Source organism: Panthera tigris, chromosome C1 (genome assembly GCF_018350195.1).
Source record: "Panthera tigris isolate Pti1 chromosome C1, P.tigris_Pti1_mat1.1, whole genome shotgun sequence".
Classification (NCBI taxonomy): Eukaryota; Metazoa; Chordata; class Mammalia; order Carnivora; family Felidae; genus Panthera; species Panthera tigris.
Genome location: NC_056667.1, coordinates 15,662,320 through 15,679,422, shown reverse-complemented (window position 1 = coordinate 15,679,422; position 17,103 = coordinate 15,662,320). Strand labels below are relative to the sequence as shown.

The 17,103-nt window shown below is 49.9% G+C and overlaps 1 protein-coding gene across 5 annotated transcripts in view; it reads right to left on the bottom strand.

Moving 5' to 3' along the window:
* ALPL (alkaline phosphatase, biomineralization associated) overlaps positions 1-17,103 on the bottom strand; it is a 97,721-nt gene that overhangs the window by 22,878 nt on the left and 57,740 nt on the right. For 2 of the 5 annotated variants that reach the window (XM_042996280.1, XM_042996281.1), the window contains exon 1: positions 7,977-8,041. The exons of 2 other annotated variants lie outside the window; for them this stretch is intronic. The gene's annotated coding sequence lies outside the window, so the exon portion shown is untranslated. Of the gene's footprint in view, positions 1-7,976; positions 8,042-8,364; positions 8,431-17,103 lie in introns of those variants that run through there. One more of the 5 variants, XM_007083728.3, reaches the window with a different exon arrangement.

Sequence of the window (17,103 nt, the reverse complement as noted above, 5' to 3'; positions counted from 1 at the left end):
CTTTTTTTTTTTTAACATTTATTTATTATTGAGAGACAGAGCATGAGCAGGGGAGGGGCAGGGAGAGAGGGAGAGACAGAATCTGAAACAGGCTCCAGGCTCTGAGCTGTCAGCACAGAGCCCGACACGGGGCTCGAACTCACAAACTGCAAGATCATGACCTGAGCCGAAGTCGGACGCTTAACCGACTGAGCCACCCAGGCGCCCCGATGAGGACACTTTTCTGTATGAATGTATATTATACTTCAATAAAATAAGAGCTCTACTCTCTGAGAGCGTACATAAACGATCTATAAATAATCTATAAACACAGACAACATGAAAATGACCTGTGTACTGCACTTCACTGTTTATAATGACTTTCACCATGATTTCTCACTAATAACCTATGTAGTGGACAGAGGGGATCTATGATCTCCTTTATTATTACTATTATTATTATTATTATTTGCTATAATCTCCTTTGTGAAAAAAAATCAAGGCTCATGATAGTGCACCATGCACTGAGAAATAGGACTTAATTCTCTTTCCATCCAATACAAACAAGAAAATAAGGGAAAAAAAAAGTGAAGGGTGGCTCCAGGAGATCTACAGGGCTCACCCAGCCTGCATGATTATTCTTATTTCTCTTCCCTGCTAGCCTGATGCTCTGTGAGAGTAAACACCACTCCACATCTTTGAATCCCCAACCCTACGCACACAGAAGCAGCTCTGTAAATGCTAACTTAATGAAAAGCCTCAGGATTCAGGCTGGAATGCTCTGGAATTTTGACCCCAGGGATGTGGTCTTTAGACCCCTGTCCTAGAGACAGACAGGTGCCTTCTTCCACTGCCTCTGCCCGAAAAGGAGAGGGGGTTGGAATCTAAAGCCTTCAGAAGCCAGAATCTGCTCTGCTGGCTCCCGCTCTTGCCCCCACCCTGAGTCTCCAAGTCTGCTCTCTCGCAGCCCTGGTGATGGACTCCGTGGGGCCCAGTCTGGGGCCGCAGAGGCCCCAGCTGCCCACCACCCTCTGCCAATGCTCTACGAGCTCAGAATGGAGCCTCCAAGGGCGAGCCAGCCCCACTGCCCCCCACCTCCCAGCTGGACGGTCTCTGCCAGGCTCCCAGCTACATGCCCTGATTATTCATGACAATTATGCAGAAGTCCTGACTGGGCTCTGGCCCCTGGAGAAGGAGCAACTACTTGGCAGGTCAGGAGAAAGAGCAGAGGGGTGGGGCCTGAGCCCTAAGGACTGAGCTGGGGCAGAGGACATGGGAGCCCCTAGGAGTCAGGAAAAAGCCAGTCCTGGGCGTCTAGGTCTCAAAACGCCCAGGACAATTGCCAGATAAAAATCACTACCATTCCTTGGGCACACACGTTGTGCTGAACACTGTGCTAACTGTTGACATCTGTGATTTTACTTAGTCCTCACAGCAAGTATTGTTAGCCCGCTTTACCGTTTAGGAAACTGAGCAGAGGATCTCAGCTATCCGTGGCCAAGTGCAATTCAAGCCCAGGCTGACTCAGCCTTTCTGGGCCTCAGTTTCCCCACCACGGAGAAGGAGAGAGACCAGCGCCCGCCCGCCCTTTATTCCACAAGAGCAAATAGTAGACAAATGAGTTTAGGGCAGGAGATCTGCAGGCAGGGGAGTTGGGCCCTGGTGAGTTCTCCTACCTGAGGGGCCTGGCCAGGCGGCAGGTGAAGAAAAAGAGCAGGCTTAATGTCAGTATCAGGAGGAGGAGGCTGAGGACCGCCGTGAGGACCATGTCCAGGGTGGGGGACAGAAGGGTCATCTTGAGGCACAGAGGGCCCCACAGGGCAGCCTCAGGACCCTGCAAACACCCGGTCACCCTAGCCTTGGATGCTCGCTCCAAAGCCCTGGCTCAGTGGCTGTGACCTGGCTTTGTTCCCTGGGGTTAATCTTTGGGGATTAGCCCAGGGGGGATGAAGCAGGAAGGGGGGGCGCAGCCCGTGAGGCTCCCCTCCCCCAAGCCAGGCCTTCCCCACATGATGCCTGTTCAACTTTGTTCATTCATTCTTCCTTCCCAAACATTCAGTGAGCACCTGCTGTGGACCTGGCTCTGTTCTAAGTACCAAGGAGTCATTGGGGGAACAGGATAGATATGGTCTCTGTCATCTTGGAGATTCCTGACTGGCCAGGGTAGAAAAAGCACTTACTACGACGCACCAGCCATTGTGCCGGTCACCCTGTGGGATAAAAGCACAGAAGGAAGGGATGCCTGGCCGGCCCAGGTCATGGCTGGCTATTCCTCTGAAGCAGCAACAGTGGCTGTTCCACCCCCGTTTACAAGCCCAGGAATGAGACTGCACCGAATCAGCCAGAGGGGTGAACTTATGTCCAGATTAAGAGGAACTATTCTTATTGGGGGCCAACCGTGTGCCTCACCCCATAAGAGAGGCTCTAGCAACGCTGCTTGCAAATGAAGGCAATAGAAGCTCAGAGGCGTGACGTCAGAGTTGGGATTTGAACCCAGATCTGCCAACCTCCGTAGCCTGTAACCCCACGCCCTGCACTGCCTCAGAACTGGGACAGCAGCAGCCCCGCAGGACAGCAGGGAGGCTCCAGGGAATCACTGCCAGGTGCTGGCTCAAAGCCACCTGTCACACACACAGGCTGGAGGTAGCTGAGATGCTGCCTGCCCGGAGGGTCCCTTTCTGCTTCCAAAGTCCCCCCTTTCCATATTCATCTCCCTTTCTCCTGCGTTCCAACATCTCATCAAGTGAGGATGGTAGTGATAGTTCCCATCTTACAGATTCAGAAACTGAGGCTCAGGAGTGCCTGTGTGTCCCAGTCAGTTGAGCATCCACTCTTGCTATCGGCTCAGGCCATGATCTCACAGCTAGTGAAGAGCCTGCTTGAGATTCTCTCTCCCTCAAAAATAAACATTAAAAAAAAGAAGAAAGAAACTGAGGCTTAGAGAAGTGAAGCCATGAGACACGTCCAGAGCCCAGATGAACACCAGCCTGTGTGCCTGTGAGACCAGGCCTTTTCTGATTACACTTCCTGCCATCTGGGACACCTCAGACCCCATGATACAAAGCACTCACGGTCATGGCACAAAGCACTCACGGTCATGGCACAAAGCACTCAAGGTCATGGCACAAAGCACTCAAGGTCAGCACTCATGCCAAGAGAGGGCCCCTCTCTCTGGTCCCAGAAAGGCCACTAAGCTCACCACGAACACAGGAAATCCAGTGGTATCACTCCATGAAAGCCTTGTCTTTCTCAATAGGCCCTTACCTCAAATCGTGTCAGACCCTCACAACACCCCAGTGATACAAGCAGGGTTGGCTCGTTGGCCCTGTTGACAGGGAAACTAAGACTCATCAGTACCGTCACTTGGTCAGCTGTCACATGGCCAGCATGTTTGGGCCCGGCCCCACCTCCCCCCGCTGCGTGATGTTGGGTCAGTCCCTGCACCTTTGACCCTGACACCCATTGCCCTTTCAGGAGAGCACCTGTAGTGTACCAGACACTGTGTGACATACGGGGCCTCAGTTTAGTCCTCATTAACAACCCTGAGCTGGATAATTTGTCCCCCTCCCCAATGAGGGAAGAGCGGCCTGGGCAGTGTTGGGATGTGGGAGGGGGGCAGACAGTGGTGATGATCCAGGCTTACACAGATGAAAGGTGCTAAGCCACGCCCTGCATGGGACTCCTCACAGGACCTACCCGGAGGTCACCCCTGCTGCGGGGTCTCTCCACCACAGCTCACCCAGAGACCCTCCGGGCCCACCCAGCTCCCAGGGCTGGGACAGCTCTAAGGCTCCCCCACCCACCGGCCTCACAAATCAATACAAGTCTCAAGGAGGATCACCTTGTGCTCCCCAGCCTTACTCTGCTGGGCCAGAAGGCAGTTATCTGTCGTTAGGGAGCCTCCAGACTAGAAGTCGCTGACCTGGAAAGTCTGGGCTGTGGCGGGTCCTTTGAGCACATTTCCCCAAACCTACCAGGCCACAGGAATCACCTGGGGACAAATTGGAAAAAGCCCTATTCCCAAGTGGTTTGGGGGGGGGGGGGTGGGGAGAGACAGACTGGGAAGAATGAGTGATGGGGGTGTTTTACAACGATTGGGAGGCAGTTAAAGGGCAGGTTCCCATATATGCAAAACTCCACCCAGGAGCCAGGAGCCCCCACCCTGCCTGGATTGCTAGGTACTGAGGACCTGATGAGGTTTGAGCGAAGGGAGTGTACAGGAAGAAAAGGGTGTGACGTATTCAAATTTTAAAAAGGAGATTAAAGATACATACCAACCCCCAAATTCCCATTCCCCTGCCCGCCCGCCCCCCCCCACCAGACCTACTCAGTCAGAATCTCCTAGGGCAAGACGTGCTGAGTCATTCTGTGAGCAGATTAGTTTGGGAAATACACCTTTACGCAGTGTCCCATTGCCCAGATGGGAAGACTGAGGCCTAAAGAGAAAAGACTTAGCCTGGGTGCCCAGCTCCTACTCCCCCCACACAGGGAACAATCAGAACAGGCCAGAGCCAGCGCCCTCTGGGCTGTCAGCTGGGCCCTCCTGGCTCTGTGAGGGAGCTGTGGCTGCAGGAAGTGCTGAGTGCTCCCTGAGCTCCCAGCAGGCTGGGGATTGGGATGGGGGTTGGGGGCCGCCTACAATTCCAAACTGGGCTGAGGCAGCTGCCCAGGGAGGAACATTTCAGCTGCAGGGTCAGAGAGAGGGGACACAGGATCCCTCTCTCAGCCAAGTCTGGCGTTTCTGGCAAGCCTTGCTGGCCAGGACTTTATTCATTCACTGACGTAAGTTATTTATGGCCGCCATGAGGCAGCCTCTGGGTATAGGGCTCAGGAAGGAATGCGTGGTGGTCACAGTGGGCTGCAGGTCAGACCCAAGGAGGGGCTTCCCCAGAAGGAGGAGGGCCAGATGCCAGGGACAGGGCAAGGCTCAGACCTCAGCTGCTGACAGCACTCTCTCCCGGCAAAAAGCAGATGTGGGAGTGCCCAGGGAGGCACGATGTCAACCCTGCTCACTGCCAAGCCATTGCTGTCTTTAGGGCTCAGCTGAGACACCAGCTGTCCCCTGAGCACTTCCAGCCTCAGCAGCTCTGTACACAGCGTTCTCTGGTCTAGAATGTTCCCTGCTGTCCACTCCACGCATCCCTCCCATCATCCTTCCACCTTCCACAGAGCTGCCTTGCACCCCCGTCTCAGCCCATGTGGTAGTTCTGACTCTTCCTGAAGCTTCTGGAACCGGGGGCGCTCAAGGCCTTGGTCACCTCTATCAGAGCCTTAAGAGAGCCATCAGTTGTCATTTCTTCCTGTGGCGTGAGCTCTGCTGATGGTGGCCGCCCCGTGGCCGGCAGAGTCTGGCACACAGCTGGGTGGCCAGGGAATGTCGGTAGGTGGGTTTGAAGGGTGGTGGGGTCAAGGCGTGAGCGGCTGAAGACAGCTCAGCCGCAGAAAGAGCGAGCTGTGCAGCCAGGCCACAGGGTTCAGATCCTGCCTCTGCCCCTCTTGAGCCAGGGAGAGTAGCTAAGGGCCACGGCCCCCCGGCCTGTGTCTGCAAAGTGGGAGGCTAACAGAAACCACAGGGTCGCTGTCAGGATTGTGTGAGTTAATAGACGGACAGGATTCAAACAGCCCCCAGGGCATGGTAAGTGTTCAGTGAATATCAGCCTGCAGCTAGGATGGGGGGGGGGGGCGGGACGGTGGGTAAGAGGAGCCCTTGAACGCCTGGAGCAGAAAACCGACAGACCCTTCTCTGCTGGCTCAGCTTGGCCAGGCAGGCATTAGCCCCCAGGGCTTTCCCACAGACCTGCTTGCCTGCAAAGCCCCACAGGACCTCCACTTGGCAGGAGGTGGGTATTTAACTAAAGGCAAGGGGTAGAGGTTCCAGTTCTCATGGTCAAGGGGCTCCATGTTTCCACATGGGAAGAGACAACCCACCAGAAGCAGTGCAACGTGTTCTTTTCCTCTTGAAGGGGAGAAAGAGAGAACCCCCAGGATCAGCCAGGAGGGTTCCACGGACAGAGTGGGAGGAAAGCCAGGCCGGAAGGACGGTGGGGGTTGAGGTGAACAGAGAGAGAGGGTGCCCCTGACAGGAGGGAGGAGGGGCAGCCCAGACCAGCCACAACGGGCTCTGCCTGCTGAGCTCACGGGGTCAAGAGCACACCCTGCATGTCTCCTGCCCGCTTACATGCCAGCCCATCTTACAGGTTAAGACACTGAAGCTCAGACGGTCTGCTGCTTGCCCAAGACCACACAGCAGAGCCAGAATCAGAAGCCCCAAAGGCCTGGGCTCTGCAGCCAAAGCTTTTCTGGGGCTCCCTGGGGCATCTGGATGGTCTTCATGCCACAAACTGGCTCTGTGGGCAGAAGACTAGAGCCAGTCAAGGTTCAGCTGGTAGGAGAGCTGGCAGGGTGGGGGGTGGGGGGCGGGGCCCAGAAACCCATTCCTGGGAGCTCAGATGGCTGGGGCGCCTGGGCACAGGAGGGTCAGGGATGGCTCCTCTATGGGCACACGGGCTTCTACCATCCCACGGAGAAGTTACGTTCTGTCCCAGACCACCTTGTTCTGGGCCGAGCCTGGAAGCTGAGGGCAAGGGGAGGGGGAGGGGAGCATGTGCTGTGTGTTTCTAAGGTGTTTGCCACCCCCTGCACTTGGGTGTTTCACTCAGCACTCCTGCAGCAGAAGCCCCTCTGCTACCAGGAGACAGACAGACAGGACTGTCCATCCTTGCTCTCATCATCGACAACACGAAAAGGCAGGCACAGAGAGGGTACACGACCTCCCCAGGGCCACACAGCACACCAACGGCAGGCACAAGTCTCCACAGTAACCAGCTACAATCTGGGGGCTATTACTGGAAGCACAAAGCACTCTGGGAGGCCTCGCGTGGGTGCCAATGTCTTGGAATTCCAGACATGAATGATTTGTGTCAATTGAAAAGAACAATTCAAACTGAGACTATTCTAAAAAAGGCCTTGTTTCGCACTTTGTCATTGTACCCTTAAATAATAGCAAACCTTTTCATGGCCCTTACTATGTGCCAACCATTGTTCTAAACATTTTACCTCTATTGCCTCATTTAATCCCTAAAACAACCTACCCCATAGGTGCTATTATTACCATTTTACAGGTGACAGAACAGAAACACAGAGAGGTTAAATCCTTTGCCCGAGGTCACACCGCCAGTATTCAACGCTCCCTGTGGATGTTTCTGTCTTCCAGGGCCAAGTGTAAAAACTCCCAAGCAGCCTGGAAATGAACCACATTTGTTCTGGCTATGGCATGGACACTGTGCGTCTGTGGACGAATGGACCGCCTGCAGCTGCTATTGGACACCCTCACTACATCCCATGTCACCCCAGCCCCTGGAGGAGGGTTCCTCAGCGCCACTTACAGAAGAGGGGTCGGGTGAGGGGATCTACCCGGGGTCATACATGGTGACACCCTAGACGCACGCCTCCTCCTCCCCCCCCCCCCGAAGCCTCCTATTCCAGCTGGTCCTCAGGCAGGTCACTGGACCACCATGGCTCTCTCTGCTCCCCGCCCCTCGAGGCCCACGCACCCTGGCGGCCTTCCCCTAGGAGAGGAAGCCGCCATTCCACAGGCCCCACGTGCGCCCTGAGAGAGGCCGTGACAACTCCGGATTGGGGAGATAGGCGGTGAACTTGTAGCCTGCTGGGTGCCAGCCAACACAAGCAGCATCCCTGGGTGGCATGTGCGGGGGGGGGTGTCGCGATCACCCTGCTCGCGTCAGAGCAGGGAGGACACGGATGTTCCCAGAGATAGCACTCTGCAGCTGGCGCTGGATAACAGCGTTCCTTACATTCCCAGAGAACCTTCCAGCAGCAGGAGGCGGCGGCTCCTGCTGCTATTTGCATTTGCTGGTGACCCCAGGAGGTATCAGGGCAGGGATACCGCCCCCCACCCCCCCAACAGGAAACCTGGGCGGGCGGAAGCGAGGGTCCCACCCAAGGGTGCACAGCTCGGCAGAGTCCCCATTGCTTACTGGTTTCACGACCTTGGGCACGTCACTTCACCTTTCTGGGCCTCAGTTTCCTCACTCGTGCAAGGGAGGTCATCGCAGTGAGTGCCGCTGTCACTGTGCGATTGTAAGCATGAGAACACGACCAAAAAACCGGAAGATAAATACCGAGGGCTCGGCCCATGAAACACACAATAAACGTTAGCTGGTAGTAATAGGTACAGTGAGCGTGCCAGGCCCGGTTCTAAGTGCTTCGCATGCACCGACTCGCCTAGCCCTCACAGCAGCACTCTCGCGTGTGCGATCGTTGCTCCCACTGTACAGAGAAGTTCAGTTGCTTGGCCGAGGTCACACAGCTATTAACAGGACGCTGCGGAGACGGAAAGGGAAGGACTCTTAATGGAGCACCTACTATGTGCCGGAGCTTTGGGTTCCGCCTTCCAAGGATCCTGGGAGGTGGGAATTATCAGCCCTGGGTCAGAAGACGAAACGGAGACTCAGGAAATGGGCGGGAGGAGCAGGGTCACACAGCAACCGCGTGGGAGAGCTGGGATCCGGGCCAGGCCTGGCTGGCTCCACATCCAGCTTGCTACCGCCATCCGGGTCATCTGCCAGGGCAGCTTCCATCACCGATGGCACAGCGGAGGCCTCAGCCACCGCTAGGTACGGGGAGCCCCGCACCAGTGTGCTGCGTGATCTCATTCTGCCCGTGTCTGTGTGTGCCCTGCAGTGTTGGCTGTGAGTGCCACCCCCACCACAGGTCCTGAAGTCAGGCCTCCGCCCCTGGCCCACGCCCCCTGGGCCCCCTCCCTCCCAGGTCAGCCTTTCTGGGTTTATAACTCCCCAGAGGGGCTGAGACGGGCAGGGGCAGGCCAGGGGGGGTACAAGTCAGTGTCCTGGCCAAATACTCAAGAGCTGTTTCCTCATTTGTGAAGCAGGGATAATAAATGCCATTCTGCCTCCAATAGCAGCTTCTTGGGAGGGAGGAACTTTGCAAACTGTAAAGTGCTCTGCAGATGTTCCTCTGGCTTTTCACATTCCTTCTGATGACGATCGTGGATATTTGCTGTAATCTCTGGCCACCCAGAATCCACTTCCCCTTCCTGACAATGCCCCAGTTTCCTTGGACAGCAACCCTCCCCCTTTTGGCCATGTGGTTTGGATGGGATTGATCTCACCCCCAGCAGCTGCAGGTGGGTCCTGACTGGCTTAAAGTGGAAGACTCTCTCCGCCTGGATGGTGTGTTGTAAGGGTGAGGCAGTGGGGAGGAGGGCTGTGAGGAGCCTGAAGATGAAGCAACTCCTTAGAAGGTGAACTAGACACAGAGAATTTGGAGTCTTGGGTAACATTGCTTGAGTCCCTGGATGCAGCCATGCCTGAAGCTCGCTTCTGACCATCCAGGTTCCATGAGCCAATTAATACCCCTTATTGTTTGCCTTGGATTTACTGTTACTTGGAACACAGTCTGACCTTAGAACTCCAGTTCAGTCGGTTTCTCTGAGCCCCTTATAATGTAAGCAACCGCATCGTGTCATACTCAGCCAGCTGTTCCTACCAAAGGAAAAAGCTTGCAAACAAGTTAGAGATGGGTCAGTAAAGTTCAAATGCATGGCTAAATAAAAGTCCAGCTGAACACAAGGTAGGTTTTCTTTTTGGAATCTATAAACCCTCGGAACCGTGGGAGATCCTTGAACAGGACGTAACAACCCTACTACAGGCAGGACTGAGACCCTCCCCTTCCAGAAGTTGTTGTCAGTGGACGTTAGCTCTTGGATCACCACGTTCCAAGTGCCCCTGTGTTAGGGGCTGCAGGTGCAAGATCTTCCTTGTGGGACCTTCGGTCTAGTGACGATTGGTCATAATACACATTTTTACTGGGTTTTACACAAAAGCCCTAGGAGGTCGGAGTACAGGGGGATCCTGCTACACCCATTTCACAGAGGAAACACAGAGAGGTGAAGTGACCTGCCCGAGACCCTTCTGCTAAAGAGGGGCAAGGCCAGGCCATGCTGTGGGATCTGCCTGGCTCCAAGCCCAGTGCTTTTTCTCCTAGGCCTTTCGGTGCAGGGTTGGCATTGGGGGCTGTCATTTCTTTGAGGTAGTCTGTTCTGCTTAGGGGAAGTCAGAGTGGTTTAAAAAGTTAAAGAAGTGGGGCACCTGGCTGGCTCAGTTGGTAGAACATGCAACTCTCTTTTATTTTTATTTTTTTAATGTTCATTTATTTTTGAGACAGAGAGAGAGAGAGAGAGAGAGAGAGAGAGAATGAGCAAGGGAGGGGCAGAGAGAGAGGGAGACACAGAATCCAAAGCAGGGTTCAGGCTCCGAGCTGCCAGCACAAAGCCCGATGAGGGGCTCAAACTCATGAACCTTGAGACCACGACCTGAGCATAAGTTGGATGCTCAACCAACTGAGCAACCCAGGCACCCCAGCAACTCTTGATCTCAGGGTTGTGAGTTCAAGCCCCACGTTGGGTATAGAGATTACTTTAAACAAAACAAAACAAAAAAATCACATACAAAAATTTAAAAATTCAATAAAAAAAAAAAAAAAGGCTAAAGAGAAAGCCAAGTATCATGGCTTCCCTGTTTGCCTGAGGCTCTTGGCTCCTCAAGAAGCCCCAGTACTCAGGCCCAACACCTTTACTATCCTACGGGACTCACCTCCCACCGGCTGTAGCCAGAGAGGGACCAGGAACCACCCTGAAATCTAGGCCCCGAAGCCCCAAATGCTTTCCCAGGCAGTCCTGGACACCTCAAGCAAGCTTTCGGACCTCTACTCTACATTTCCAAGATCCAACTGATACTGACTCATCCCTATACACGAGGGCCCTTCCCTACTTGTTATCGAACCAACAATCAATCAGTTGACCGCTATTTACTGAGCACCTGCTATAGCCGGGGGCTGTTCTACTTGCAGAACCAAACAACCCAAATCCTGGCTGGGCTGCCGGCAGGAGCAGACAACAAAGAAGAAATAAAGTCAATAGGATACCACGTGGTGGAGGAAAAGGAGGGGGGTGGGGAGGAGGACATGGTGTTTGCAGTTTGCAGTTTTAAATAGAGAGGACAGAGAAAGGCTCACGCAGAACTCCTCACTCCTCACCCCTCACCCCGTGGCTTTGCAATAATCCCACACAGCTGAGCAGGAGACTCCCAAACTGTAGATAAGGAAACTTCAGGAAGCTTCAGGATTAAATCTCAGGTCCACCTGCATATGCTAATCTAACCGGGGGTTACTGGGCTCCCCTATGCCCTCTCCCCTAACTCTACCAAATGGCACTAGCAGCCTTCTTGCAGATGACGCAACTGGGGCTCTCAGAGGTGAAGCCACATGCCCAGACCCGCAGGAGCACAAAGAGGTCAGGGTTCAACCCCAGTGCCACCCTCTGGAGCTGCGTCTTGGCAAGGCCCACATCTGCCTCCATCTTCAGCTCTGGGCTTGTCGAAACTCAGACCGCCTCTTTGCTGATTTCCTGTCCTCCGAGAGTCCCCCTCCCTTTCCCAGAGACCCTCTGGCTCTCTATCCCAGGTCATAGGAGCCCCTAATTGTCCAACCCACCCTTGTTCTGCCTCCTCAATTAACTTCTGGCCCATCACTAAACCCACATTTGCGTGAAATCTACAAAAGACAGCTTGTGAATGGCCAAGGGCAGGCAGACAGCTGGAATACATGTGTAGGGGGGTGGGGGAGCTTCTCACTGAGCTTTCCCATCTGGGTTTATCCGGTAATCCCCAAAACCCCCAACTAATCTTTCTGAACATGGAGCATAGTGGAAAGATCTTGGCCATGGAGAAGGTAGACAAGGGTTAAGTCCTGTCGGTGCAGCTTTGAAAGTGACTTTGCCTCTGGGGCTGCAGGTTCCTTATCTGTCAAACAAGGTTAGTCATCCCCATCTTGCAAGGTTGTTGTAAAGATAAGATGCAATGGAGAGTATCTGTTAAGAGATAAAATCCAATAGAAAGCGTATTTAGAAAACATTTAGCAGGGCACAAACAAAGAATTTGTTGAACCGAATAGAGATTTGCATAATGGTGAACCACCACCAACAGCATAACAATAGCTGCATTCATTGTGCTCTCACACTTTGAGGTAGGCACCCTTAGTATCAACCCCATTTTACAGAAGAGGAAAAAAAAGCACAGAGAGGTTAAGTCACTTGCCAATGATCACACAGCAAGCAGTGGTAGGGCTGGGACTAGGAACCCAAACTGTCCAACTCTGAAGTAGAAACTTTTAACCATGATGCTAGGTTAGCAAAGGAGGCATTGAAGTACAGTCACTAAGCGCTAACCCAGGAAGGGATCATAAGCAGCCCCACTCCAGGACCTTCACTCTTCACTACCGCGTCAGCTGGTCAGAGCTGAAAGAGAGTCTAGGAATGATCTACCCTAGGGGCTCCTGGGTGGCTCAGTCAGTTAAGCGGCAGACTTCGTTCAGCTCAGGTCATGATCTCGCAGTTCATGAGTTCGAGCCCCACATCTGAATCTGCTTCAGATTCTGTGTCTTCCTCTCTTTCTGCCCCTTCCCTGCTCATGCTTTGCCTCTCCCTGTCTCAAAAAAAAAATTAAAAATAAAAAAAAAAAGGAATGATCTACCCTGACACTCATTTTTTTTTTCCCAAGCAGGAACCTAAAGAGGTAGTGTGACCGTCCCCAAAACTGACAGCCAGTGAATTGAAGAATCAGGACAAGCAGCCAGGTTTCCTAACTCCAGACTCCCATGCCATCACTGAGTATCACAGTGACCATAAGGGGCCATCAGGGAAGGAGTCTCAAGTATGCACCGGAATCTTTCCAGAAGTGGAGGGAAGACAGTCAAAGCAGAGGAAATAGCCCATGCAAAGTTCTGGGGGCCATGAATGTCTTTTTTTTTTTTTTTTTTTTTTGAGAATAGTGAGCTGTGAGGTGCATGCAAAGGGGCAAGGGCAGATGATGAGGCCAGTTTTTCATATTAAATATTTCCACTTTGGGGGCACTTGGGTGGCTCAGTCAGTTAAGCGGCCGACTTCGGCTCAGGTCATGATCTCGCGGTCCGTGAGTTCAAGCCCCGCGTCGGGCTCTGTGCTGACAGCTCAGAGCCTGGAGCCTATTTCGGATTCTGTGTCTCCCTCTCTCTGACCCTCCCCCGTTCATGCTCTGTCTCTCTCTGTCTCAAAAATAAATAAACATTAAAAAAAATTAAAAAAAAAAAAAGAATTAGAGGGGTGCCTGGGTGGCTCAGTCAGTTAAGTGTCCGACTTCAGCTCAGGTCATGATCTCACAGTTTGTGAGTTCGAGCCCTGCATAGGGCTGTGTGCTGACAGCTCAGAGCCTGGAGCCTACTTCAGATTCTGTGTCTCCCTCTCTCTCTTCCCCAACCCCACTCACTCTCTGTCTCTCTCTCGAAAATAAATAAACATTTTAAAAATTAAATAAGCATTAGAAACACAGAAAAGAAGGGAAGATATTCACAATATAAAAAAACAGTAAAGTGTTAGAGGACCCAAGTAAAAATATTCTGCATGAAAAGCCTGTCGAAATAACAAACGTAATAGGTAGAGTAGAAATAGGGAACTGGGATACCAGATAGAGGAACACTTCCAAGAAGAGGCCAGGAAACTTTAGGAAACAGAAAATATGAAAGAGATGGTAAAACTTCAGTTAAAAAGTTAAACATCAGGGCACCTGAGTGGCTTGGTCGGTTAAGTGTTGGACTTCAGCTCAGGTCATGATCTCCCAGTTCATGAGTTTGAGTCCCTCATCAGGCTCCTTGCTTTTCTTTCTTTCTTTCTTTCTCTCCCCCACCCCCCACTTGCACTATAAATAAATAAATAAATAAATAATAAATAAATAAATAAATAAGCTAAAACACCGCCCCCAACCTTACTCCATTAATTTGAAATGGATCATAAACCTAATTATAAAAGCCAGAACCACAAAGCTTCTAGAAGCAAACATAAGAGGCTATCTTTGTGACTTTGGGGAAGGTGACACCTCAAAAAGAAAAAACTGATAAATAGGACTTCATCAATAGTTAAAATTTCTGCCCATCAAAAGATACTATTAAGGGGACACCTGGGTGGCTCAGTCGGTTAAGTGTCCAAGTCTTGACTTGATCAGGTCATGAACTCACGATTTGTGGGTTCCAGTTGGGCAGGCTTGCTGCTTTCAGCGTGGAGCCTGCTTCAGATCCTCTGTCCCTCTCTCTCTCAGCCCCTCCCCCGCTCACAGGCACATGCATGAGTGCTCCCTCCCTCCCTCTCCCTCTCTCTCAAAAATAAATAAGCATTAAAAAAACAAAAAAAAAAAAAAAAAAAGGAGGGAACGTGGGTGGCTCAGTCAGTTAAGCATCCGACTTCAGCTCAGATCATGATCTCACGGTCCACGAGTTCAAGCCCTGCATCAGGCCCTGTGCTGACAGCTCGGAGCCTGGAGCCTGCTTTGGATTCTGTCTCCCTCTCTCTCTGACCCTCCCCCACTCACACTCTGTCTTTTGCTATCAAAAAAAAAAAAAAAAGAATAAACGTTAAGAAAATTAAAAAAGCAAAAGAAGGGGGCGCCTGGGTGGATCAGTCGGTTAAGCGGCCGACTTCGGCTCAGGTCATGAGTTCAGATTCTGTGTCTCCCTCTCTCTGACCCTCCCCCGTTCATGCTCTGTCTCTCTCTGTCTCAAAAATAAATAAACTTTAAAAAATTAAAAAAAAAAAAAAAGCAAAAGAGGTAAAAAAAAAATGATACCATTAAAAAAGTGAATAGGGGCGCTTGGGTGGCTCAGTCAGTTAAGCATACAAGTCTTGACTTTGGCTCAGGTCATGATCTCACAGTTTGTGAGATTGAGCCCTGTGTGGGGTTCTGCACTATGACATCACAGCACAGGAAGGAGCCAGATTGGGATTCTCTCTCTCTCTCTCTCTCTCTCTCTCTCTCTCTGCCCCTCCCCACACTTGGGCACGCTCTCTCTCTCTCTCAAAATAAATAAACTTAAAAAAAAAGTGAATACACGAGACACATAATGGAAAAGAACTTGCATAGTACACACGACTGCAAGACCGTATCCAGTAAATTTAAAAATACTAAAGTTGAGAATAAAATGATTAGCAGCCCCTCCCCTCCCACACACAATGGGCAAAAGACTTAGCCACTTAAAAAAGAAAACGTAACCAATAACCAATAGTTCATGGAAAGGTGTTCCACATCATTGCTATCAATGAAAATTAAACCCATTTCACACCCACCAGAACAACCGAAACCAAATGAAAGTATGCCTTGTAAAATTAAACACTGTCAAGAATGTAGAAAAATCCGGAAGCCTCATATATTGTTCATGAGAATATAGTATAGTACAATGAAGTTGGAAAAGAGTTTGGCAGTTCCATATAAAGGTAAACATACATTTACCACATGATCCAGCAATTCTACCCCAAAGTAATTGCTCAAAAGAAATGAAAATATGCCTACATGAAGATTTATACATAAGTGTTCATAGCTTTATTTATAATAACCTCAAACTGGAAACAGTTTACATGTTCATTAACAAATGAATAAACAATGGTGGTATAGTGATAAAACAGAAAACTGCTCAGCCAAGAAGAGTGAACAAAGGATACAACAAACATAGATGCATCTCAGAAACACTATGCCAAGTGAAAGAAGCAGAACATAAAAGAGTACATGCTGCGTAATCCATCTATATGAAACTCCGGAGAAGACCAATCTAATCTATAGTGAAACAAATCAGAACAATGATTGCATTTTGGAGGCAAAATGGACTGGAAAGGGGCATGAAGGAACTTGCTGGAGAGATGGAAATGTTGCTCTCTTTAAATCTTGGTTTGAGATCATGATTACAAGGTAATGTATATTTGTTAAAACACACTGAATTGTGCACTTAACATCTATGCATTTTATTGTATGAAATTATGCATCAACAAAAAGAGAGATGGATATCTAAGTGCCAACATCTAGATAACAGGAGTCCCAGGAAAGGAAAATAAGTCAAGGGAGGAGATATTTCAAGAAATAATGAAGATAACCTTGGAACTAAAGAAAGATGAAAGATCTCCCTTTGAAAGGGCCTCAAATATACTAAATAGGACAGAGAAGGAAAAATGAACTCTTAGAAATATTATAGTGAAGGGGTACCTGGGTGTCTCAGTCAGGTAAGCATCTGACTTCAGCTCAGGTTATGATCTCATGGTTTGGGTTTGAGCCCTGTATTGGGCTCCACACTGACAGTATGGAGTCTGCTTGGGATTCTCTCTCTCTCTCTCTCTCTGCTCCTCCCATTTGCTCTCTCTCTCTCTCTCTCTCTCAAAATACATAAATTTTGATTACTTACAAAGGAATAATCAAATTAAATTGACTAAAGTACCAAAGGAAAAGAATTTGAATCAAGAATTTCATATCCAGCTAAACTGTCATTCAAATACTAAAGGCTAATGAAAATCACACTACATGGCTCAGGTTTGTCCAAAAAGACATCCCACCCCCCAATTTTTTTGGAAGTAACCACTTAATAGAAATAAAGTGAACAGATAAAACTAAAGATATCTGAAGGCTGAGCAAATAACAAATAAAGTTTATTTTTTAAAAACAATTTTAATGTGATGTCACAGGGGCTGAAGGACAAGTCAGTGAAGAATATGAGGGCTTAAGAGGGAGATGGAGAGAGATGAGAAAATGTTAATCTGGTCTTTGTAGGGAAAAACTACAGCTGACAATTTTTTTAAAGTAATAAAACATTAAAAAAGAAAAGGCAAGATAAATTGAAATAAAAATGCAGGCAGGCAGAAATAAAAGTACATAAACAGATTCTTTTCAGAAACACTCAAACATTTTAAAAATTGATCACATACCAGGCCATAAAGCAAGCCTCTCATTTTAAATGACAGGTTTTTACATAGCCCACATTCTCTGACAATGGTACAATTTAGAAGTCATGTTTTTTGTTTTTTGTTTTTTAGAAGTCATATTTTTAAAAGGACAAACAGTTCCCCATACACTCAGATTAAAAACATCTCTAAATAAACTGGATCAAAGAAAAGTCATAGTAGAAATTTAAAATTACTTAGGATTGAATGATCACAGAAACATTTATACACCAAAAATTATAGAATGCAGCAAAGAAAGGGTAAAAATTAACGAGTTAAGTGTCCAACTTAGGAAGTTAGAA